Consider the following 15556-nt stretch of genomic DNA (forward strand, 5'->3'; position numbering starts at 1 on the left):
CTTCCTAGCTGAAGTGTGTTTTCTCTGGGGACAATCAACTACCATTTAATTGTTTTGCTTCCTTTTTTGGGAATATATGCCCATCGTGTGATGTCCTAAGTCTCCAAGCATCTCATTTGACCTGCTTATACACATTTGACTAAATATCCATATATGACTACGTTGGTAAAGCTTTTACATTTCTGTCCAGATTGAATCCTTACATCTGTTATCAGTTAAGCAGGGGAAAAACTATTATGGAAAGCAAACATGTTTTGATGCATTTAATGTGTAAAGTAGGTACCTAGACTCTAGAATGCTGTTGATCAATAAATGAACTAGAATCTCTTAGAAACAACACTTAAGCCCAACTGTTTTACTTTCCATACCAAGTTTGGCTGTGGCTGAATGAAGAACACCAGCATTGATCTTTGCTTTGCACTTGTACTAAAGGCTATTTGCAGGAAGCCAAATATAGCAACAGAGGATTTAATATCTTGCCAAAAAATACAAAATCTGTTCCCCTTTAAGCACAACACTCTATCCTTTTCTTGTGGATCTTGCTAAAAGGAAAATATAGCTTTCAACTACCCCATTCCTTCTGCTGGAAGTTCCCTAATCTTTTTCAAATGGGCTATGTGTGGTTTTGTGGAGTTTTATGTTTCCAAAAGAAAATGGCTATATGAGAAATCCATCCAGTGTTAGCATTTTTCATAAAAAAAAATCAACTCCTAAATCAAAGATGAGAGTCAGCAGTGACTAAGAAAATCACACTTTGGTGGGTTCAGGACTAACCAGGATCACTGGGTGATGTTTTGTCTTTCGTTTTGTATTGAACCAAAAGTAATAATAAAAAAATTGGCTTCAACCAATCAGGTATTTTTTTTTGCCTTAGAATGTGGGTGTTTCACTCTGAATGTTGTCTCATGGGTAAATGGACTAGTACAGATTTCTCTATAACGTGGGTAATGACAGTGACTCTTCTGTCTCTTACGTTGTATATATAGAATTTTGAAAGCAGTTTTGCAAACATCACCAAGAAAATAACTCTTTCACAGTGACAGCTTTACCAGACATCTCTGTGTGGGATTTTAAAACAAACACAGGGCTGTTTGGAAATACCTGGTATATGTAAATATGCAAAATATGCTGACCAGTGCTAACAGCTGTAAGGTGTACTCCCTCATTCCTTGAGCAGAATATTTTGGTGGCAGTAGTGGTTATTTTTTCCATCTTTACTTGTCATTTTCCCCTTTTGTCTCCACCCACTCACCCATCCACTATCTCCTCTGAAAACACCTACTTAACACCCTTCCCGCATTCCTCCACACTGCTTCCAAGAGAATCATTTCAGTAGATTCCCACTGGAAAAGGTGGGCGGTGCCTTGAAGGAATGTTTGAGTTGTACTATGTTGTAAAGGCTGAGCTTCGGGGAACAGCTTGCACTTGCTCTGACACCAGCCCTGCACACAGCCCAGACACTCCTCAGGCCAGATTCCATTAAGGCTTGTCATTGCGAGGGGAGGGAAAGTCCTCTTGAGAGTGGCCATCCTGCCGTGAAGATTCCAAAGATCAGAGTAATCACTTTAAGTGTGTATTATCAGGTTCTTATCAAGGCATTCATCCATTTATGAAAATAAGCATATGCCTTTCTAGCCAAAGCCTAAAAAGGAAGAGAGGACTCAAGAGAAGTTAAAAATAAAAGTTACTTCTTACAGGATTTTGACAGGTTTCTAGAGGAGAAAAGATGGCAAACGTAAAAGGAGAAACCCTGGGTCCTAGGACCAGTTCCACGGGAAATTTGTTGATATCATTTAGTCCCAAATTTCCAAAGTTTCTCTATTGGTCAGATGAAGATCAAGTGAAATAAAAAGATGCAAACTGCTTTGAGAAAACAAAAAGTAGATACAAAGAGACAGGAAGGGATAGGTACTAAAAGTCCTCTATATACCATGAACGATACATGAATTTATCTCAAGGAATTTTCACAAATAACATGTGGATAGCATTATTTGGGAGGCTGTTAGCAATATTTAAAAAATGGGGATTTGAGTTTTAGTGATGTTACTTAGAAGTTGTATGTCCTTGGACAATTTCCTTAACCTTTTTAAATTTCATTGTGTTCATCCATAAGATGAAGATATTTAAAATAACTACTTCATAGAGTTATGAAGACTAGTAAAATATGTAAATAGTTTACCACTAGGTAAATACTATGATTTTTTTATTAATCTTATTTCTCAGTAATTTGAGTAATTGAGTAAAGATCAGGGAAGCTCTCGCCTAAGGGCACTTGGCCACAAGTAAAAGCCAGGATTCAAGCCCCAAATAGAATCTTAGAACACCACACTGTTCCCAAAAGTTTTTGCTATCGTCACATCTGAATGTATTTGCCCTGAACATATTTTAATAATCGCTTAGCCAACTAGAATAAAAGAGACAGTAGGAAGAACTAAAACTAGCCAGAAAGGGGAAGATTCTTTAGAACAAGCTAGAGTAAGGTGGCTTTTGCAAGCCAAATAGAGTTCAGACAGATTTTGCAACTGTAGAGCATTATTTGTAACTTGGGGATACGGAATCAATTCATTCAACATATTCCTCTGGTCTGAAGGATCCTGGTTATTTTTCTACTCAGGCCAATCTCAAATCTCATTAAAATAGTGGATAATGGGTTGGAAGAATCATAGCTTCTTTCTGTTGACATCTTATCATAGTTTTCATCTGAAAATGTCAACTCACTAGCTCTTTAGGGACGAGCTCTCATTTTCTCTGCTGAAAGAATCAGTGTTACATTTTAAACCTGATTATTTTATAATTAGGTTAATGTTTATGAAGTATTCTCATTTCTCACACCGAGTGTGTGTTGGGACAGGACTAATGGTAATGGAATAAATCATTTAAAAACACACAATATCTTAACTTGCAGGTTCTCTGTCAGAAAGCTAAGAAATTGCAAGATTTGGTTTTGATCTTTTTACTCTAATTGTCAGTTGTTTGATGTGGGAAAAAGTATTCTTCCTCATCAGTAAAAAAAGATATGGTAATCTCTGCATTGTAAAGTAGATATGTGGATTAAACAAGATAATGTATATATGCTTGTTGAACACTAGACTTTCCTGGGAAGAGTATGATTTCCTGTATCAATTACTAATGGCCCCAGTTTACTAGGCACTTGTAAGAAGGACACAACAGTCACTCCATTGAATCCTCACACAACTTTCCAAGGTGGGTTGTTTTGTTTTGTTTTGTTTTTTTGCCGTACGCGGGCCTCTCACTGCTGCGGCCTCTCCCGTTGCGGAACACAGGCTCCGGACGCGCAGGCCCAGCGGCCATGGCTCACGGGCCCAGCCGCTCTGCCGCATGTGGGATCTTCCTGGACTGGGGCACGAACCCGTGTCCCCTGCATTGGCAGGCGGACTCTCAACCACTGCGCCACCAGGGAAGCCCCAAGGTGGGTTTTTTAATTCCCACATTACAGATGAGAAAGCTGAGTTGTAGAGATTTTAGGTCACTTGTCCAAAGCAGAATTAGGATTGAATGCTCAGTCTGTGTAACTTCAAAGATCACTTCTTTTCCACTGCACTAGTTGGCTTCTCAATCTACTAAAAAATTAATATTGAGTGCCTACGGTTTGCTCACATTCACGTATAAAATATAAGTAAGAAAGAGTATAAATGCCCTACTCTGGGTGATGGGATGCCTGGCTTCTAAACTGCTTATACCGCAGACTAACTTTGGTCCCTGAACTAAATTACTGGGCAGCTAATTTCATGACTGATATACCATGATGAGTAATCAAAAAGTCTAGTCGAATTTCTGCATCAGAAATCAGATTAACGTAAACTTGTGCAAGAGGGAAATAATTCCCATTTTCTTCTTCCTCCAAATCCCATAAAAACACAGCAGGAAGTGTCAATGCTACTCTCACTTCACCACAGCTTCTTCCTCCCCTGCACCGTGTCCTCAAGTTCATTCTCGATGTCTATGTCATTATTCCTGCCCTGCCACTAGGTTCATCAGTACCATTCTTCTTTCTTTTTTTTTTTTTAGATCCCGGAAGCACAGCACAGGGAGATCAGCTTGGTGCTTTGCGATGACCTAGAGCAGTGGGATAGGAGGGTGGGAGGGAGGCTCAAGAGGGAGGGGATATGGGGACATACGTATGCATATGGCTGATTCACTTTGTTGTACAACAGAAACTAACACAGTATTGTGAAGCAATTATGCTCCAATAAAGATCTATTAAAAGCAAAAACAAAAAACAGAGCAGGAGAAATCTCCCTCTCCCAGAACCCTAGAATTTGGGTGTGTTTATGTGTACAACATAACATCTTTTCTTCTTCTCCATTTATGCTAAATGGAGGGTCAACCATATATGATAAAATACTCATACAAGGAAAACAAAGTGGTGATTTCAATGCATAGGGGCTGTGGTCTTGAAGTCATGTGTGTGTTAAATCTTTTTCCCTTGACAGTTGGCAGTGGACACAGTGTCTGTACTATTTGAAATAGGCCAAACTACCCTCCTATTCGGCAGTGCACATTCATGAAAACAAGTCTTAGGAATGCCAGGTTTTCCATGGAAATGTTCTTTGATGCAACCACTGCTCCTTGCTCTCTGTGGTACATCTGGGCCTGTGAAACTTCTGAACTCGTCCATTTCCTGGCCCCATGATGAGCCTCTTAGACTTGTCAACAGAATTCAACCCTTTCTGATGTTGATCTTTTTATTGCACTTCTCAAAGAGGTTTTGACTTCTTTGGTAGTTCATAATAGGTCTTTCCTACCCCTGCCTGGCTCAGTTCTGGCTCCTGGAATGAGCCAGGATCAGGCTGTCCTGAAGCCGAAAAGGATTCTCTCCGGGAAGTTATTCACCCAAGGGCTGATCTATGATTTGTGGGACCTGAGACATAAAAGTTTGGAGAATAGGGGACTTTTAAAGAAAAAGAAACAAAACAAATGCTAAATTATGTATGAAAGTGAATATTTATTTAGAATTAGAAATCACAGCTAACAGATTTTGAAAGACTGATGAATACCATAAACACAAAACTTAGAAAAATCATGTAAATTTGTATTAACTACCTGCTTAAGACACAAGTATGGTATAACATAGTACTCTTCAAACAACTTGCTTTTATTACCAGATTTCAAACATGTTCCTTTTCCAGTACCTTCTTCTTATACTTGGTAGTGGAACCTTCATAGGACCTGTTCATAAAATAACATGCTCTCAGACCCTTTTGAAACAGCACAGTGAGGGGCTGAAGTGTTCCTAGAAGCCATTACACTAGGATATGATTACTTATCTACCCCTGGAAATGTTTGAGAATGCTATAAATATATCCCACTCAATCCAAATCCAAACTGTGTATGTCTACCAACTAAACTTTCCCTTAGCTTAATCCCCACTACCCCATGCAGGGAAAGTGTAATAAGGACCATCTGAGTAAAAAAGAGAGTGCTCTGAAATGATTGTGGTTAAAATAGCTTATTTTTGAAATATTTGCAAAAACATATGTCAACATGAATGCTGGGATGCATCCCAGGGCTTGGGAAGGGGCCTTGAAGCTTTAGCCTAGTTCGCTTCAGGGCAAATCTGACTGTGTACATGCCACTTCAACGTGTCCCCGTGGTAAAGAGAAGTCCTACTTACAGGATATTGGTGTGTGGCTTTGCATTTTTTTCCAGTTATAATTTCCTTTGTTACTTAGCATGTATCATAGCTTCCTCTGTGCATCATTAAATGTGCACTCATGGCATCATTTGGAAGCGTTTCTCTCCATTCCAAACATAAAATGCTAATCTATCCTCTATTGCTGTCTTTGGTTTATTTTCAGGCAAAGCTGTGATGTAAACACTTTCATGCCTCAGGCCTCCTGGGGATGGAGGCTCTGCTCACCTGTGGACAGGTGCTCACACCATGGATTGCCCTGTGAATCAAATGGGCCCTGAGGAGACAGGGGGCTAAAGGACTCGAGGCATTGGGTAGAATTCTGAGGGGAACCTTTTACACAACTCTGAAGCACCATGTGATTCTCTCCATGGCCACTGCCTGTGCTCTAGGTGACAACACAGCCACGCCGATTCCAGGATGAGCTCAGACGCTAGGAATTGGCTCAGGGGAGCCCGATGTTCGGGATGTTCCCTTCCCAAAGCTTCACAGCATGCAGAGGACTCAGGTGGGCTGTGTGACACCTCAAACTCAGTGCTGCTGAAAATGAGTCTGCTGGGCAGCATCAGCAACAAAATACTTGTTAAAGATGTCATTTCATGGGCCCCAGTGCAAACTTGCAGGAACATAACGTCTTAGATTGGGGCCCCTTATCCTTAAGGGATTTTGCACACACTTTAAAGCTTTAAAAGGAATGCTTAGCTAAGTGGTTCCCGTCCATTAGGATCACATGAGGAGTATTGAGAAATAACATCACCTGTGCCTCCCCCTCAGAGTCGGTCTATTGATCTGGGTGGAAACATCAATGCTATTTTAATTAAGTGCTCCAGGTGATTCTAAGCTAAGGCCAGGATTAAGCACGGGGGCTACTGGGTATATCTGTGAGAGTTGCGTCCAGGCGTTGGTCCAAGGGCGGGTAACAGAACATGCTCCGCACGTGTTTGGAAGGGGCAGGTCAGTGCAACCAACAGATTTCATGCTGTAGCAGAAATTTTGGGTGTCTGTGTAAGAGGAGAGCACATGCAGACAGGAAAGAAAACAAATCACAATTTGGTCTTCATATAGGAGCTCATTGTTCCTGAATTTCTCCTGAGACAAAAGACTGGAGAGGTTGGCATTTTCAGCATTTCAAGGTCCTTCTTTCTCTGGATGCAGTGGGAGCAGGTGAAGGAGTTGTGCTGGTGCGTTTGAAGGTATGATCTCAAGATGCAGATGTGATTCTGCAACATAATCTTGCCTGAGGATACAATCCAAAGCATGAGGAGGAAACGGCAGGCTTTCAGGTAAATGCCCTCTCCCGAGTCAGAGGCTGTGTCTGTTTTTGCTCCTGAAATGCCACGGATTGAGAACTCGCAAACATTTAATTCTCTACTTCTCATGTTCCTGTGTAGCGGGGTGGTTTTCAACTGCTTATATTTTTTAATTGAAGTATAGTTGATGTACAGTATTATATGTTTCAGGTGTAGAATATAATGATTCACAATTTTTAAAGGCTATACTCCATTTATAGTTACTATAAAATATTGGCTATAGTGTCCCTGTTGTACAATATATTCTTGCAGCTTACTTTATACATGATCACTTGTATCTCTTAATCCCCTACTCCTGTGTGGCCAATACCCCTTCCTTCTCCCCACTGGTAACCACTAGTTTGTTCTCTATATCTGTGGGTCTATTTCTATTTTGTTATATTCACTATTTGTTGTATTTTTTAGATTCCACGTATAAGTGATATCATACAGTAGTTTTCTTTCTATTTCTGACTAATTTCACTTAGCATAATACCCTCCAAGTCCATCCTTGTTGTTGCACATAGCAAAATTTCATTCTTTTTTATGGCTGAGTAGTATTCCATTGTGTGTATTTACCACATTTTCTTTAACCATTCATCTGCTAATGGACACTTAGGTTGCTTCCATATCTTGGCAATTGTAAATAATGCTGCTATGAACATTAGGGTGCATGTATCTTTTCTTTTTTAAAAAAAAAATTACAAGTTTTTTTAATGTAAATTTATTTATTTTATTTATTTTTGGCTGTGTTGGGTCTTTGTTGCTGTGCGCAGGCTTTCTCTAAGTTGTGGTGACCAGGGCTACTCTTCGTTGTGGTATGCGGGCTTCTCATTGTGGTAGCTTCTCTTGTTGCGAAGCATGGGCTCTAGGCACACGGGCTTCAGTAGCTGTGGCTCGTGGGCTTCAGTAGTTGTGGCTCGCCGGCTTAGTTGCTCCATGGCATGTGGGATCTTCCCGGACCAGGGCTCCAACCCATGTCCCCTGCATTGGCAGGCGGATTCTTAACCCCTGTGCCACCAGGGAAGACCCCATGTATCTTTTCAAATTAGTGTTTTTGTTTTTTTCAGATATATACCCAGAAGTGGAATTTCTGGGTCATATTGTAGTCCTACTTTTAGTTTTTTTAGAATCCTCCATACTGTTTACATAGTGGCTGTACCAATTTACATTCCCACCAACAGTGTACAAGGGTTCCCTTTTCTCCACATCCTTACCAAAATTTGTTGTTTGATATTTGGTGACAGCCATTCTGACAGGTATGAGGTGATATCTTATTGTGGTTTTGGTTGTGTTTCCCTGATGATTAGTGATATTGAGTCATTTAATGTGCCTGTTGTTCATCTGCATTTCCTCTTTGGAAAAATATCTATTCAGGTCTTCTGCCCTTTTTTTTTTTTTTTTTTGCGGTACGCGGGCCTCTCACTGCTGCGGCCTCTCCCGTTGCGGAGCACAGGCTCCGGACGCGCAGGCCCAGCGACCATGGCTCACGGGCCCAGCCGCTCCGCGGCATGTGGGACCTTCGCGGACCAGGGCACGAACCCGCGTCCCCTGCATCGGCAGGCGGACTCTCAACCACTGTGCCACCAGGGAAGCCCTTCTGCCCTTTTTTTAACTGGATTTTTTTTTTTTTTTGATGTTGAATTGTATGAGCTGTTTATGTATTTTGGATATAAACCCCTTATTAGTCATGTCATTTGCAGATATGTTCTCCTATTCAGTAGGAGAAAACTGATGGTTCCTTTTGTTGATGGTTTCCTTTGCTGTGCAAAAGCTTTTATGTTTAATTAGGTCCCATTTGTTTATTTTTGCTTTTAGTTCCCTTGCTTTAGGAGACAGATCCAAAAAAATATTGCTACGATTTATGTCAAAGAGTGTTCTGCCTATGTTTTCCTCTAGGAGTTTTAGGGTTTCCGGTCTTACATTTAGGTCTTTAATCCATTTTGAGTTTATTTTTGTGTATGGTGTCAGAGAATGTTCTAACTTTACTCTTTTACATGTAGCTGTCCAGTTTTCCCAGCACCACTTATTGGAGAGACTGTCTTTTCTCCATTGTATATTCATTCATGCCTCTTTTGTCATAGATTAATTGACCATAAGTATGTGCGTTTATTTCTGGGCTGTCTTGGCTTTGTATTTTTAACTTCCAGTTCTTGTCTGTTGTAGTACATTAAATTATAAATTCAAAGATGATAAGAGAGTTCTATCTTGAAGAGCCGAGTTTAAAAAGGCTTCAGGTTGAGAGAGGAAGGCAGAAGTGAAAGCTGAAAATTTTGGAAGGAATTCAACATAGACAAACAAGAGAAAAACAGTTTGTAAGATGACTCTGAACTGAAGAATTTATGTGCAAATAACCTGAAGCTGAGAATAGTGAGGAACGAGTTACACCCTGGATAAGCCAGTCTTATTTTTCTTCAAGAATAAAAAAGTCTATGTGTTGTTTGCAACTCTTCATGATCACGAAGAAGAACCACATCACACGCTCTCCCCAAAATGAAGTCTTACCGTGCAATGAAATATTACCGAAAGAATGCTTTCTTAGATTATCTGAAAAAAGTGTATTCCTGACCTGACTGTCACTAAAAGCCTATGTGCTTCTGGAAGAATTACTGAATATCCTTGTTGTGTTTCCTCATCTATGAAATAGGGAAAACAAAACTAGAATACCTCTAAGGCGTCTTCTAGCTCTAAAAGTTCTCTGATTCTACATGTATTTTTAAAAAATATACTGCTATAACCTATTTAGACATCAGCATTAATATTTTCCTGGGGCAAGAAAATTTTGGAAAGAATAATCTAATTGGAAAAGTTTATTTGACCACTTCTTCAGATGTCAGTGGAAGACTAGACTATAAAAATTCAGTAATGACAATGTTGCACACAGTGGAACAAAGGAAAATTCCAAATCTCTTTGCGACAAAGGCCATCGGTGTTTATGTAATCTTAACAGGAAAAAAGCAGGAGAGACACAATTCCCTTAGGAATTTGACATCCTGGAATTTATATTTTTATCATAGCTTGTCCTTCAAGAAGCCAATGTTCAAACCTGTGTATAATTTAGAATTTTTGTTCATCCCATGCATTCAGTGCGCAGGATTGAATTACTCAATGGTTGCAAAATAGAAATGTAGAGTTAAAAAAAAAATTTACAGCATTCCTATAAATAATTATATCCAATACAGAAGATAATGTTACAGACATACAGCACTAAAGACATAACAGGTTATCCAGCCTTGCCCCTACTTATTTAGTTCTATTTAGTTTTTTTAAAAAAATCTTTTATGGGGTGTCCAACCAAATTTTAACAATCCATGTTGGTTTCTATGACTTCCACTGGAAAATTAATAATAAAATAAATTTCAATAAACACATTTAAAATTATTTTATACTAGAGCATAGTTGATTTACAATGTTGTGTTAATTTCAGGTGTACAGCGAAGTGATTTAGTTATACATATACATACATCTATTCTTTTTCAGATTCTTTTCCCATATAGGTTATTACCTATATGAGTAGAGTTCCCTGTGTTATACAGTAGGTCCTTGTTGGTTACCTATTTTATATATAGTAGTGTGTATATGTTAATCCCAGACTCCTCATTTATCCCTCTGCATCCTTCCCCTTTGGTAACCATAAGTTTGTTTTCTATGTCTTTGGGTCTACTTCTGTTTTGTAAATAAGTTCATTTGTACCTTTATTTTCAGATTCCACATATAAGGGATATCATACAATATTTGTCTTTCTCTGTCTGACTTACTTCACTTAGTATGGCAATCTCCAAGTCCATCCATGTTGCTGAAAATGGCATTATTTCATTCTTTTTAATGGCTGAGTAATATTTCTTTGTATATATGTTCTACATGTTCTTTATTCATCTGTCGATAGATATTTAGGTTGCTTCCATGTCTTGGCTATTGTAAACAGTGCTGCTGTGAACACTGGGGTGCATGTATCCTTTCAAACCATGTTTTTCTCCAGATACATGCCCAGGAGTGGGATTGCTGGATCATATGGTAGCTCTATTTTAAGTTTTCTAAGGAACTTCTGTACTGTTCTCCATAGTGGTTGTACCAGTTTACATTCCCATCAACAGTTTAGGAGGGTTCTCTTTTCTCCACAGCCTCTCCATCATTTATTGTTTGTAGACTTTTTGATGATGGCCATTCTGACTGGTGTGAAGTGATATCTCATTGTAGTTTTGATTTGCATTTCACTAATAATTAGTGATGTTGAGTATATTTTCATGTGTCTCTTGGCCATCTGTATGTCTTCTTTGGAGAAATGTCTATTTAGGTCTTCTTATTTTTTCATAGGGTTGTTGTTTTTTTTTGATATTGAGTTACATGAGCTGTTTGTAAATTTTGGAGATTAATCCCTTGTTGGTCGCATCATTTGCAAATATTTTCCCCCATTCTGTGGGTTGTCTTTTCGTCTTGTTTATGGATTCCTTTGCTGTGCAAAAGCTTTTGAGTTTAATTAGGTCCCATTTGTATATTTTTGTTTTTATTTTCATTACTCTAGGAGGTGGATTCAAAAAGATATTGCTGCAATTTATGTCAAAGAGTGTTTGCCTATGTTTTCCTCTAAGAGTTTTATAGTATCTGGTCTTTCATTTAGGTCATTAATCCATTTTAAGTTTATTTTTGTATATGGTTTTAAAGAATGTTCCAATTTCATTCTATTACATATAGCTGTCCAGTTTTCCCAGCACCACTTATTGAAGAGACTGTCTTTTCTTCTCGCTTCCTTTGTCGTAGATTTATGGACCATAGGTGTGTGGGTTTATTTCTGGGCTTTCTATTCTGTTTTACTGTCTATAAGACTCACTTTGTACCTGTACCATACTGCTTTCACTACTGTAGCTTTATAGTATAGTATATGAAGTCAGGGAGACTGATCCCTCCATCTGTGTTTTTCTTTCTCAAGATTGCTTTGGCTATACGGCATCTTTTGTGTTTCCATACAAATTTTAAGATTTTTTTGTTCTAGATCTGCAAAATATGCCATTGGTAATTTGATAGGGATTGCATTGTATCTGTATATTACCTTGGATAATATAGTCATTTTGACAATATTAATTCTTCCAATCCAAGAACATGGTATATCTTTCCATCTGTTTGTGTCATCTTCAATTTCTTTCAGCAATGTCTTATGGTTTTCAGAGTATGGGTCTTTTGCCTCCTTAGGTAGGTTTATTCCTAGGTATTTTCTTCTTTTTGATGTGATGGTATATGGGATTGTTTCCTTAATTTCTCTTTCTGATCTTTTGTTGTTAGTGTATAGAAATGTAACAGATTTTTGTGTGTTAATGCTGTATCATGCAAATTTATGAAATTCATTGCTGAGCTCTAGTAGTTTTCTGGTAGCATCTTTAGGGTTTTCTACGTATAGTATCATGTCATCTGCGAACAGTGACAGTTATACTTCTTCTTTTTCAATTTGGATTCCTGTTATTTCTTTTTCTTCTCTGATTGCTGTGGCTAGAATTTCTAAAACTCTGTTGAATAATAGTGGTGAGAATGGACATTTTTGTCTTGTTCCTGATCTTAGAGGAAATGCTTTCAATTTTTCACCATTGAGTATGATACTTGCTGTGGGTTTGTCATATATGGCCTTTACTATGTTGAGGTAGGTTCCCTCTTTGCCCACTTTCTGGAGAGTTTTTATCATAAATTGGTGTTGAAATTTGTCAAAAGCTTTTTCTGCATCTATTGAGATGATCATATGGTTTTTATTCTTCAATTTGTTGATGTGGTGTATCACACTGATTCATCTGTGGATACTGAAAACTCCTTGCATCCCTGGGATAAACCCCACCTGATCATGGCATATGATCCTTTAATGTGTTGTTGGATTCTGTTAGTATTTTGTTGAGGATTTTTGCATCTATGTTCATCAGTAATATTGACCTGTAATTTTCTTTTTTTTTTTGGTATCTTTATCTGGTTTTAGTATCAAGGTGATGGTGGTCTCATAGAAGGAGTTTGGGAGTGTTTCTTCCTCTGCAGTTCTTTGGAATAGTTTGAGAAGGATAGGTATTAAGTATTCTCTAATTGTTTGATAGGACTCTCCTGTGAAGCCATCTGGTCCTGAACTTTTGTTTGTTGCGAGTTTTTAAATCACAGTTTCAATTTCAGTGCTTGTGATTGGTCTGCATATTTCCTATTTCTTCCTGGTTCAGTTTTGGGAGATTGTACCTTTCTAAGAATTTGTCTATTTCTCTAGGTTGTCCATTTGATTGGCAAATAGTTGCTTGTAGTAGTCTCTTATGAGCCATTGTATTTCTCCAGTGTCCATTGTAACTTCTCCTTTTTCATTTCTAATTTTATTGATTTGAGCCCTCCCTCTTTTTTTCTTGATGAGTGTGGCTAAAGGTTTATCAGTTTTGTTTATCTTTTCAAAGAACCACCTTTTAGTTTCCTTGATCTTTTATATTGTTTTATTCATCTCTATTTCATTTATTTCTCCTCTGACCTTTATAATTTCTTTCCTTCTGCTAACTTTGGGTTTTGTTTGTTCTCCTTTCTCTAGCTGCCTTAGGTGTAAGGTTTGGTTGTTTACTTTCTTAATTCCTGAAGTAAGATTATATTGCTATCAACTTCACTTTTAGAACTGCTTTTGCTGTGTGCCATAGGTTTTGGATCATTGTGTTTTCATTTTCTTTTATCTCTAGGTATTTTTTGATTTCCTCTTTGATTTCTTCAGTGATCCATTGGTTGTTCAGTAGCATATTGTTTAGCCTCAACGTGTTTGTGTTTTTTAGTTTTTTTCTTGTAGTTGATTTCTAATCTTGTAGCTTGTGGTTGGAAAAGATGCCTGATATGATTTCAATTTTCTTAAATTTATCAAGGCTTGCTTTATAGCACAGCATGTGATCTGTCCTGGAGAATGTTCCATGTGTACTTGAAAAGAATATGTTTTCTGCTGCTTTCAGATGGAATGCTCTATAAATATCAATTAAGTCCATATGATCTAATCTGTCATGTAAGGCCTGTGTTTCCTTATTGATTTTCTGTCTGTATAATCTGCCCATTGATATAAGTAGGGTGTTAAAGTCCCCCACTATTATTTTGTTACTGTCAGTTTCTCTTTTTACAGCTGTTAGCATTTGCCTTATATATTGAGGTGTTCCTATGCTGGGTGCATATATATTTAACAATTGTTTTATGTTGTTCTTGGATTGATCCTTTGATCATTATGTAGTGTCCTTCCTTGACTCTTGTAACATTCTTTATTTTAAAGTCTATTTTGTCTGATATGAGTGTTGCTACCCCAGCTTTCTTTTGATTTCCATTTGCATGGAATAACTTTTTCCATCCCCTCATTTTCAGTCTTTATGTGTCCCTAGATCTGGAATGGGTCTCTTGTAGACAGTATATTATATCGGTCTTCTTTTTTTATCTATTCAGCCAGTCTGTGTCTTTGGTTGGAACAATTAATCCATTTACATTTAAGGTAATTACTGACATATATGTTCTTGTTGACATTTAAAAATCTTTTTTTTTTTATCTGTTTCTGTAGGTCTCTTTTCTTCCCTTCGTCTTTTGTTCTCTTCTTTTATGATTTGATGGCTATCTTTAGTGTTGTGTTTGGATTCCTTTTTCTTTTTTGTGTGTATATCTATTGTAGATTTTTGGTTTGTGGTTCCCAAGTGGTTTTGATATAGCAGTCTATATATACAAGATTGTTTTAAGTTGCTGGTCTCTTAACTTCAAATGAATTTCCAATATCCTTCATTTTTACTCTCCTCTTTTCATCAGTGTTGGTTATGATATCGTATTTGTGTGTGGATGATTTCATACCTTCACTGTATGTTTGCTCTTACCAGTGAGCTTTCCCATTCATAATTTTCTTGTTTCTAGTGGGGACCTTTTCTTTTCTGCCTAGAGTAGTTCCTTTAGCCTTTGTTGTAAAGCTGGTTTGGTGGTGCTGAATTCTCTTAGCTTTTGCTTGTCTGTAAAACTTTTGATTTCTCCATCAAATCTGAATGAGAGCCTTCTTGGTTGTAGGTTTTTCCCTTTCATCACTTTAAATATATTGTGCCACTCCCTTCTGACCTGCCGAGTTTCTGCTGAAAATCAGCTGATAACCATATAGGGATCCTCTTGTATGTTATTTATTGTTTTTCCCTTGTTGTCTTTAATATTTTCTCTTTGTCTTTAATGTTTGTCAGTTTGATTAATATGTGTCTTGGTGTGTTTCTCCTTGGGTTTATCTTGCATGGGGCTCTCTTTGCTTCCTGGACTTGGGTGAATGTTTCCTTTACCATTTTAGGGAAGTTTTCAGCTATTATCTCTTCAAATTTTTTCTCAGGTCCTTTCTCTCTCTCTTCTCCTTCTGGCACCCCTATAATGCAGATATGGGTGCATTTTATGTTGTCCCAGAGTCCTTTAAACTTTCCCCATTTCTTTTCATCCTTTTTTCTTTATTCTGTTCCATGGCAGTGATTTCCACCATTCTGTCTTTCAGCTCATTGTCTGTTCTTCTGACTCATTGATTTTGCTATTGATTCCTTCTAGTGTATTTTTCATTTCAGTTATTGTATTGTTCATCTCTGTTTGTTTTTTGTATATTCTATCTCTTTGTTTAACATTTCTTGTATCTTCTCGATCT

The 15556-nt window shown here is 37.9% G+C and overlaps 1 long non-coding RNA gene across 2 annotated transcripts in view; it reads left to right on the forward strand.

The window, feature by feature from the left end:
• The first annotated feature begins 5819 nt into the window (after positions 1-5819).
• Positions 5820-15556, forward strand: part of LOC141278491 (uncharacterized) — a 102898-nt gene continuing 93161 nt past the window's right edge. For both annotated transcript variants that reach the window (XR_012331249.1, XR_012331250.1), the window contains exons 1-2: positions 5820-6161; positions 6719-6936. This is a non-coding gene — a long non-coding RNA (uncharacterized lncRNA). The remainder of the gene's footprint in view (positions 6162-6718; positions 6937-15556) is intronic.

Source organism: Tursiops truncatus, chromosome 4, assembly GCF_011762595.2.
Source record: "Tursiops truncatus isolate mTurTru1 chromosome 4, mTurTru1.mat.Y, whole genome shotgun sequence".
Lineage (NCBI taxonomy): Eukaryota > Metazoa > Chordata > Mammalia > Artiodactyla > Delphinidae > Tursiops > Tursiops truncatus.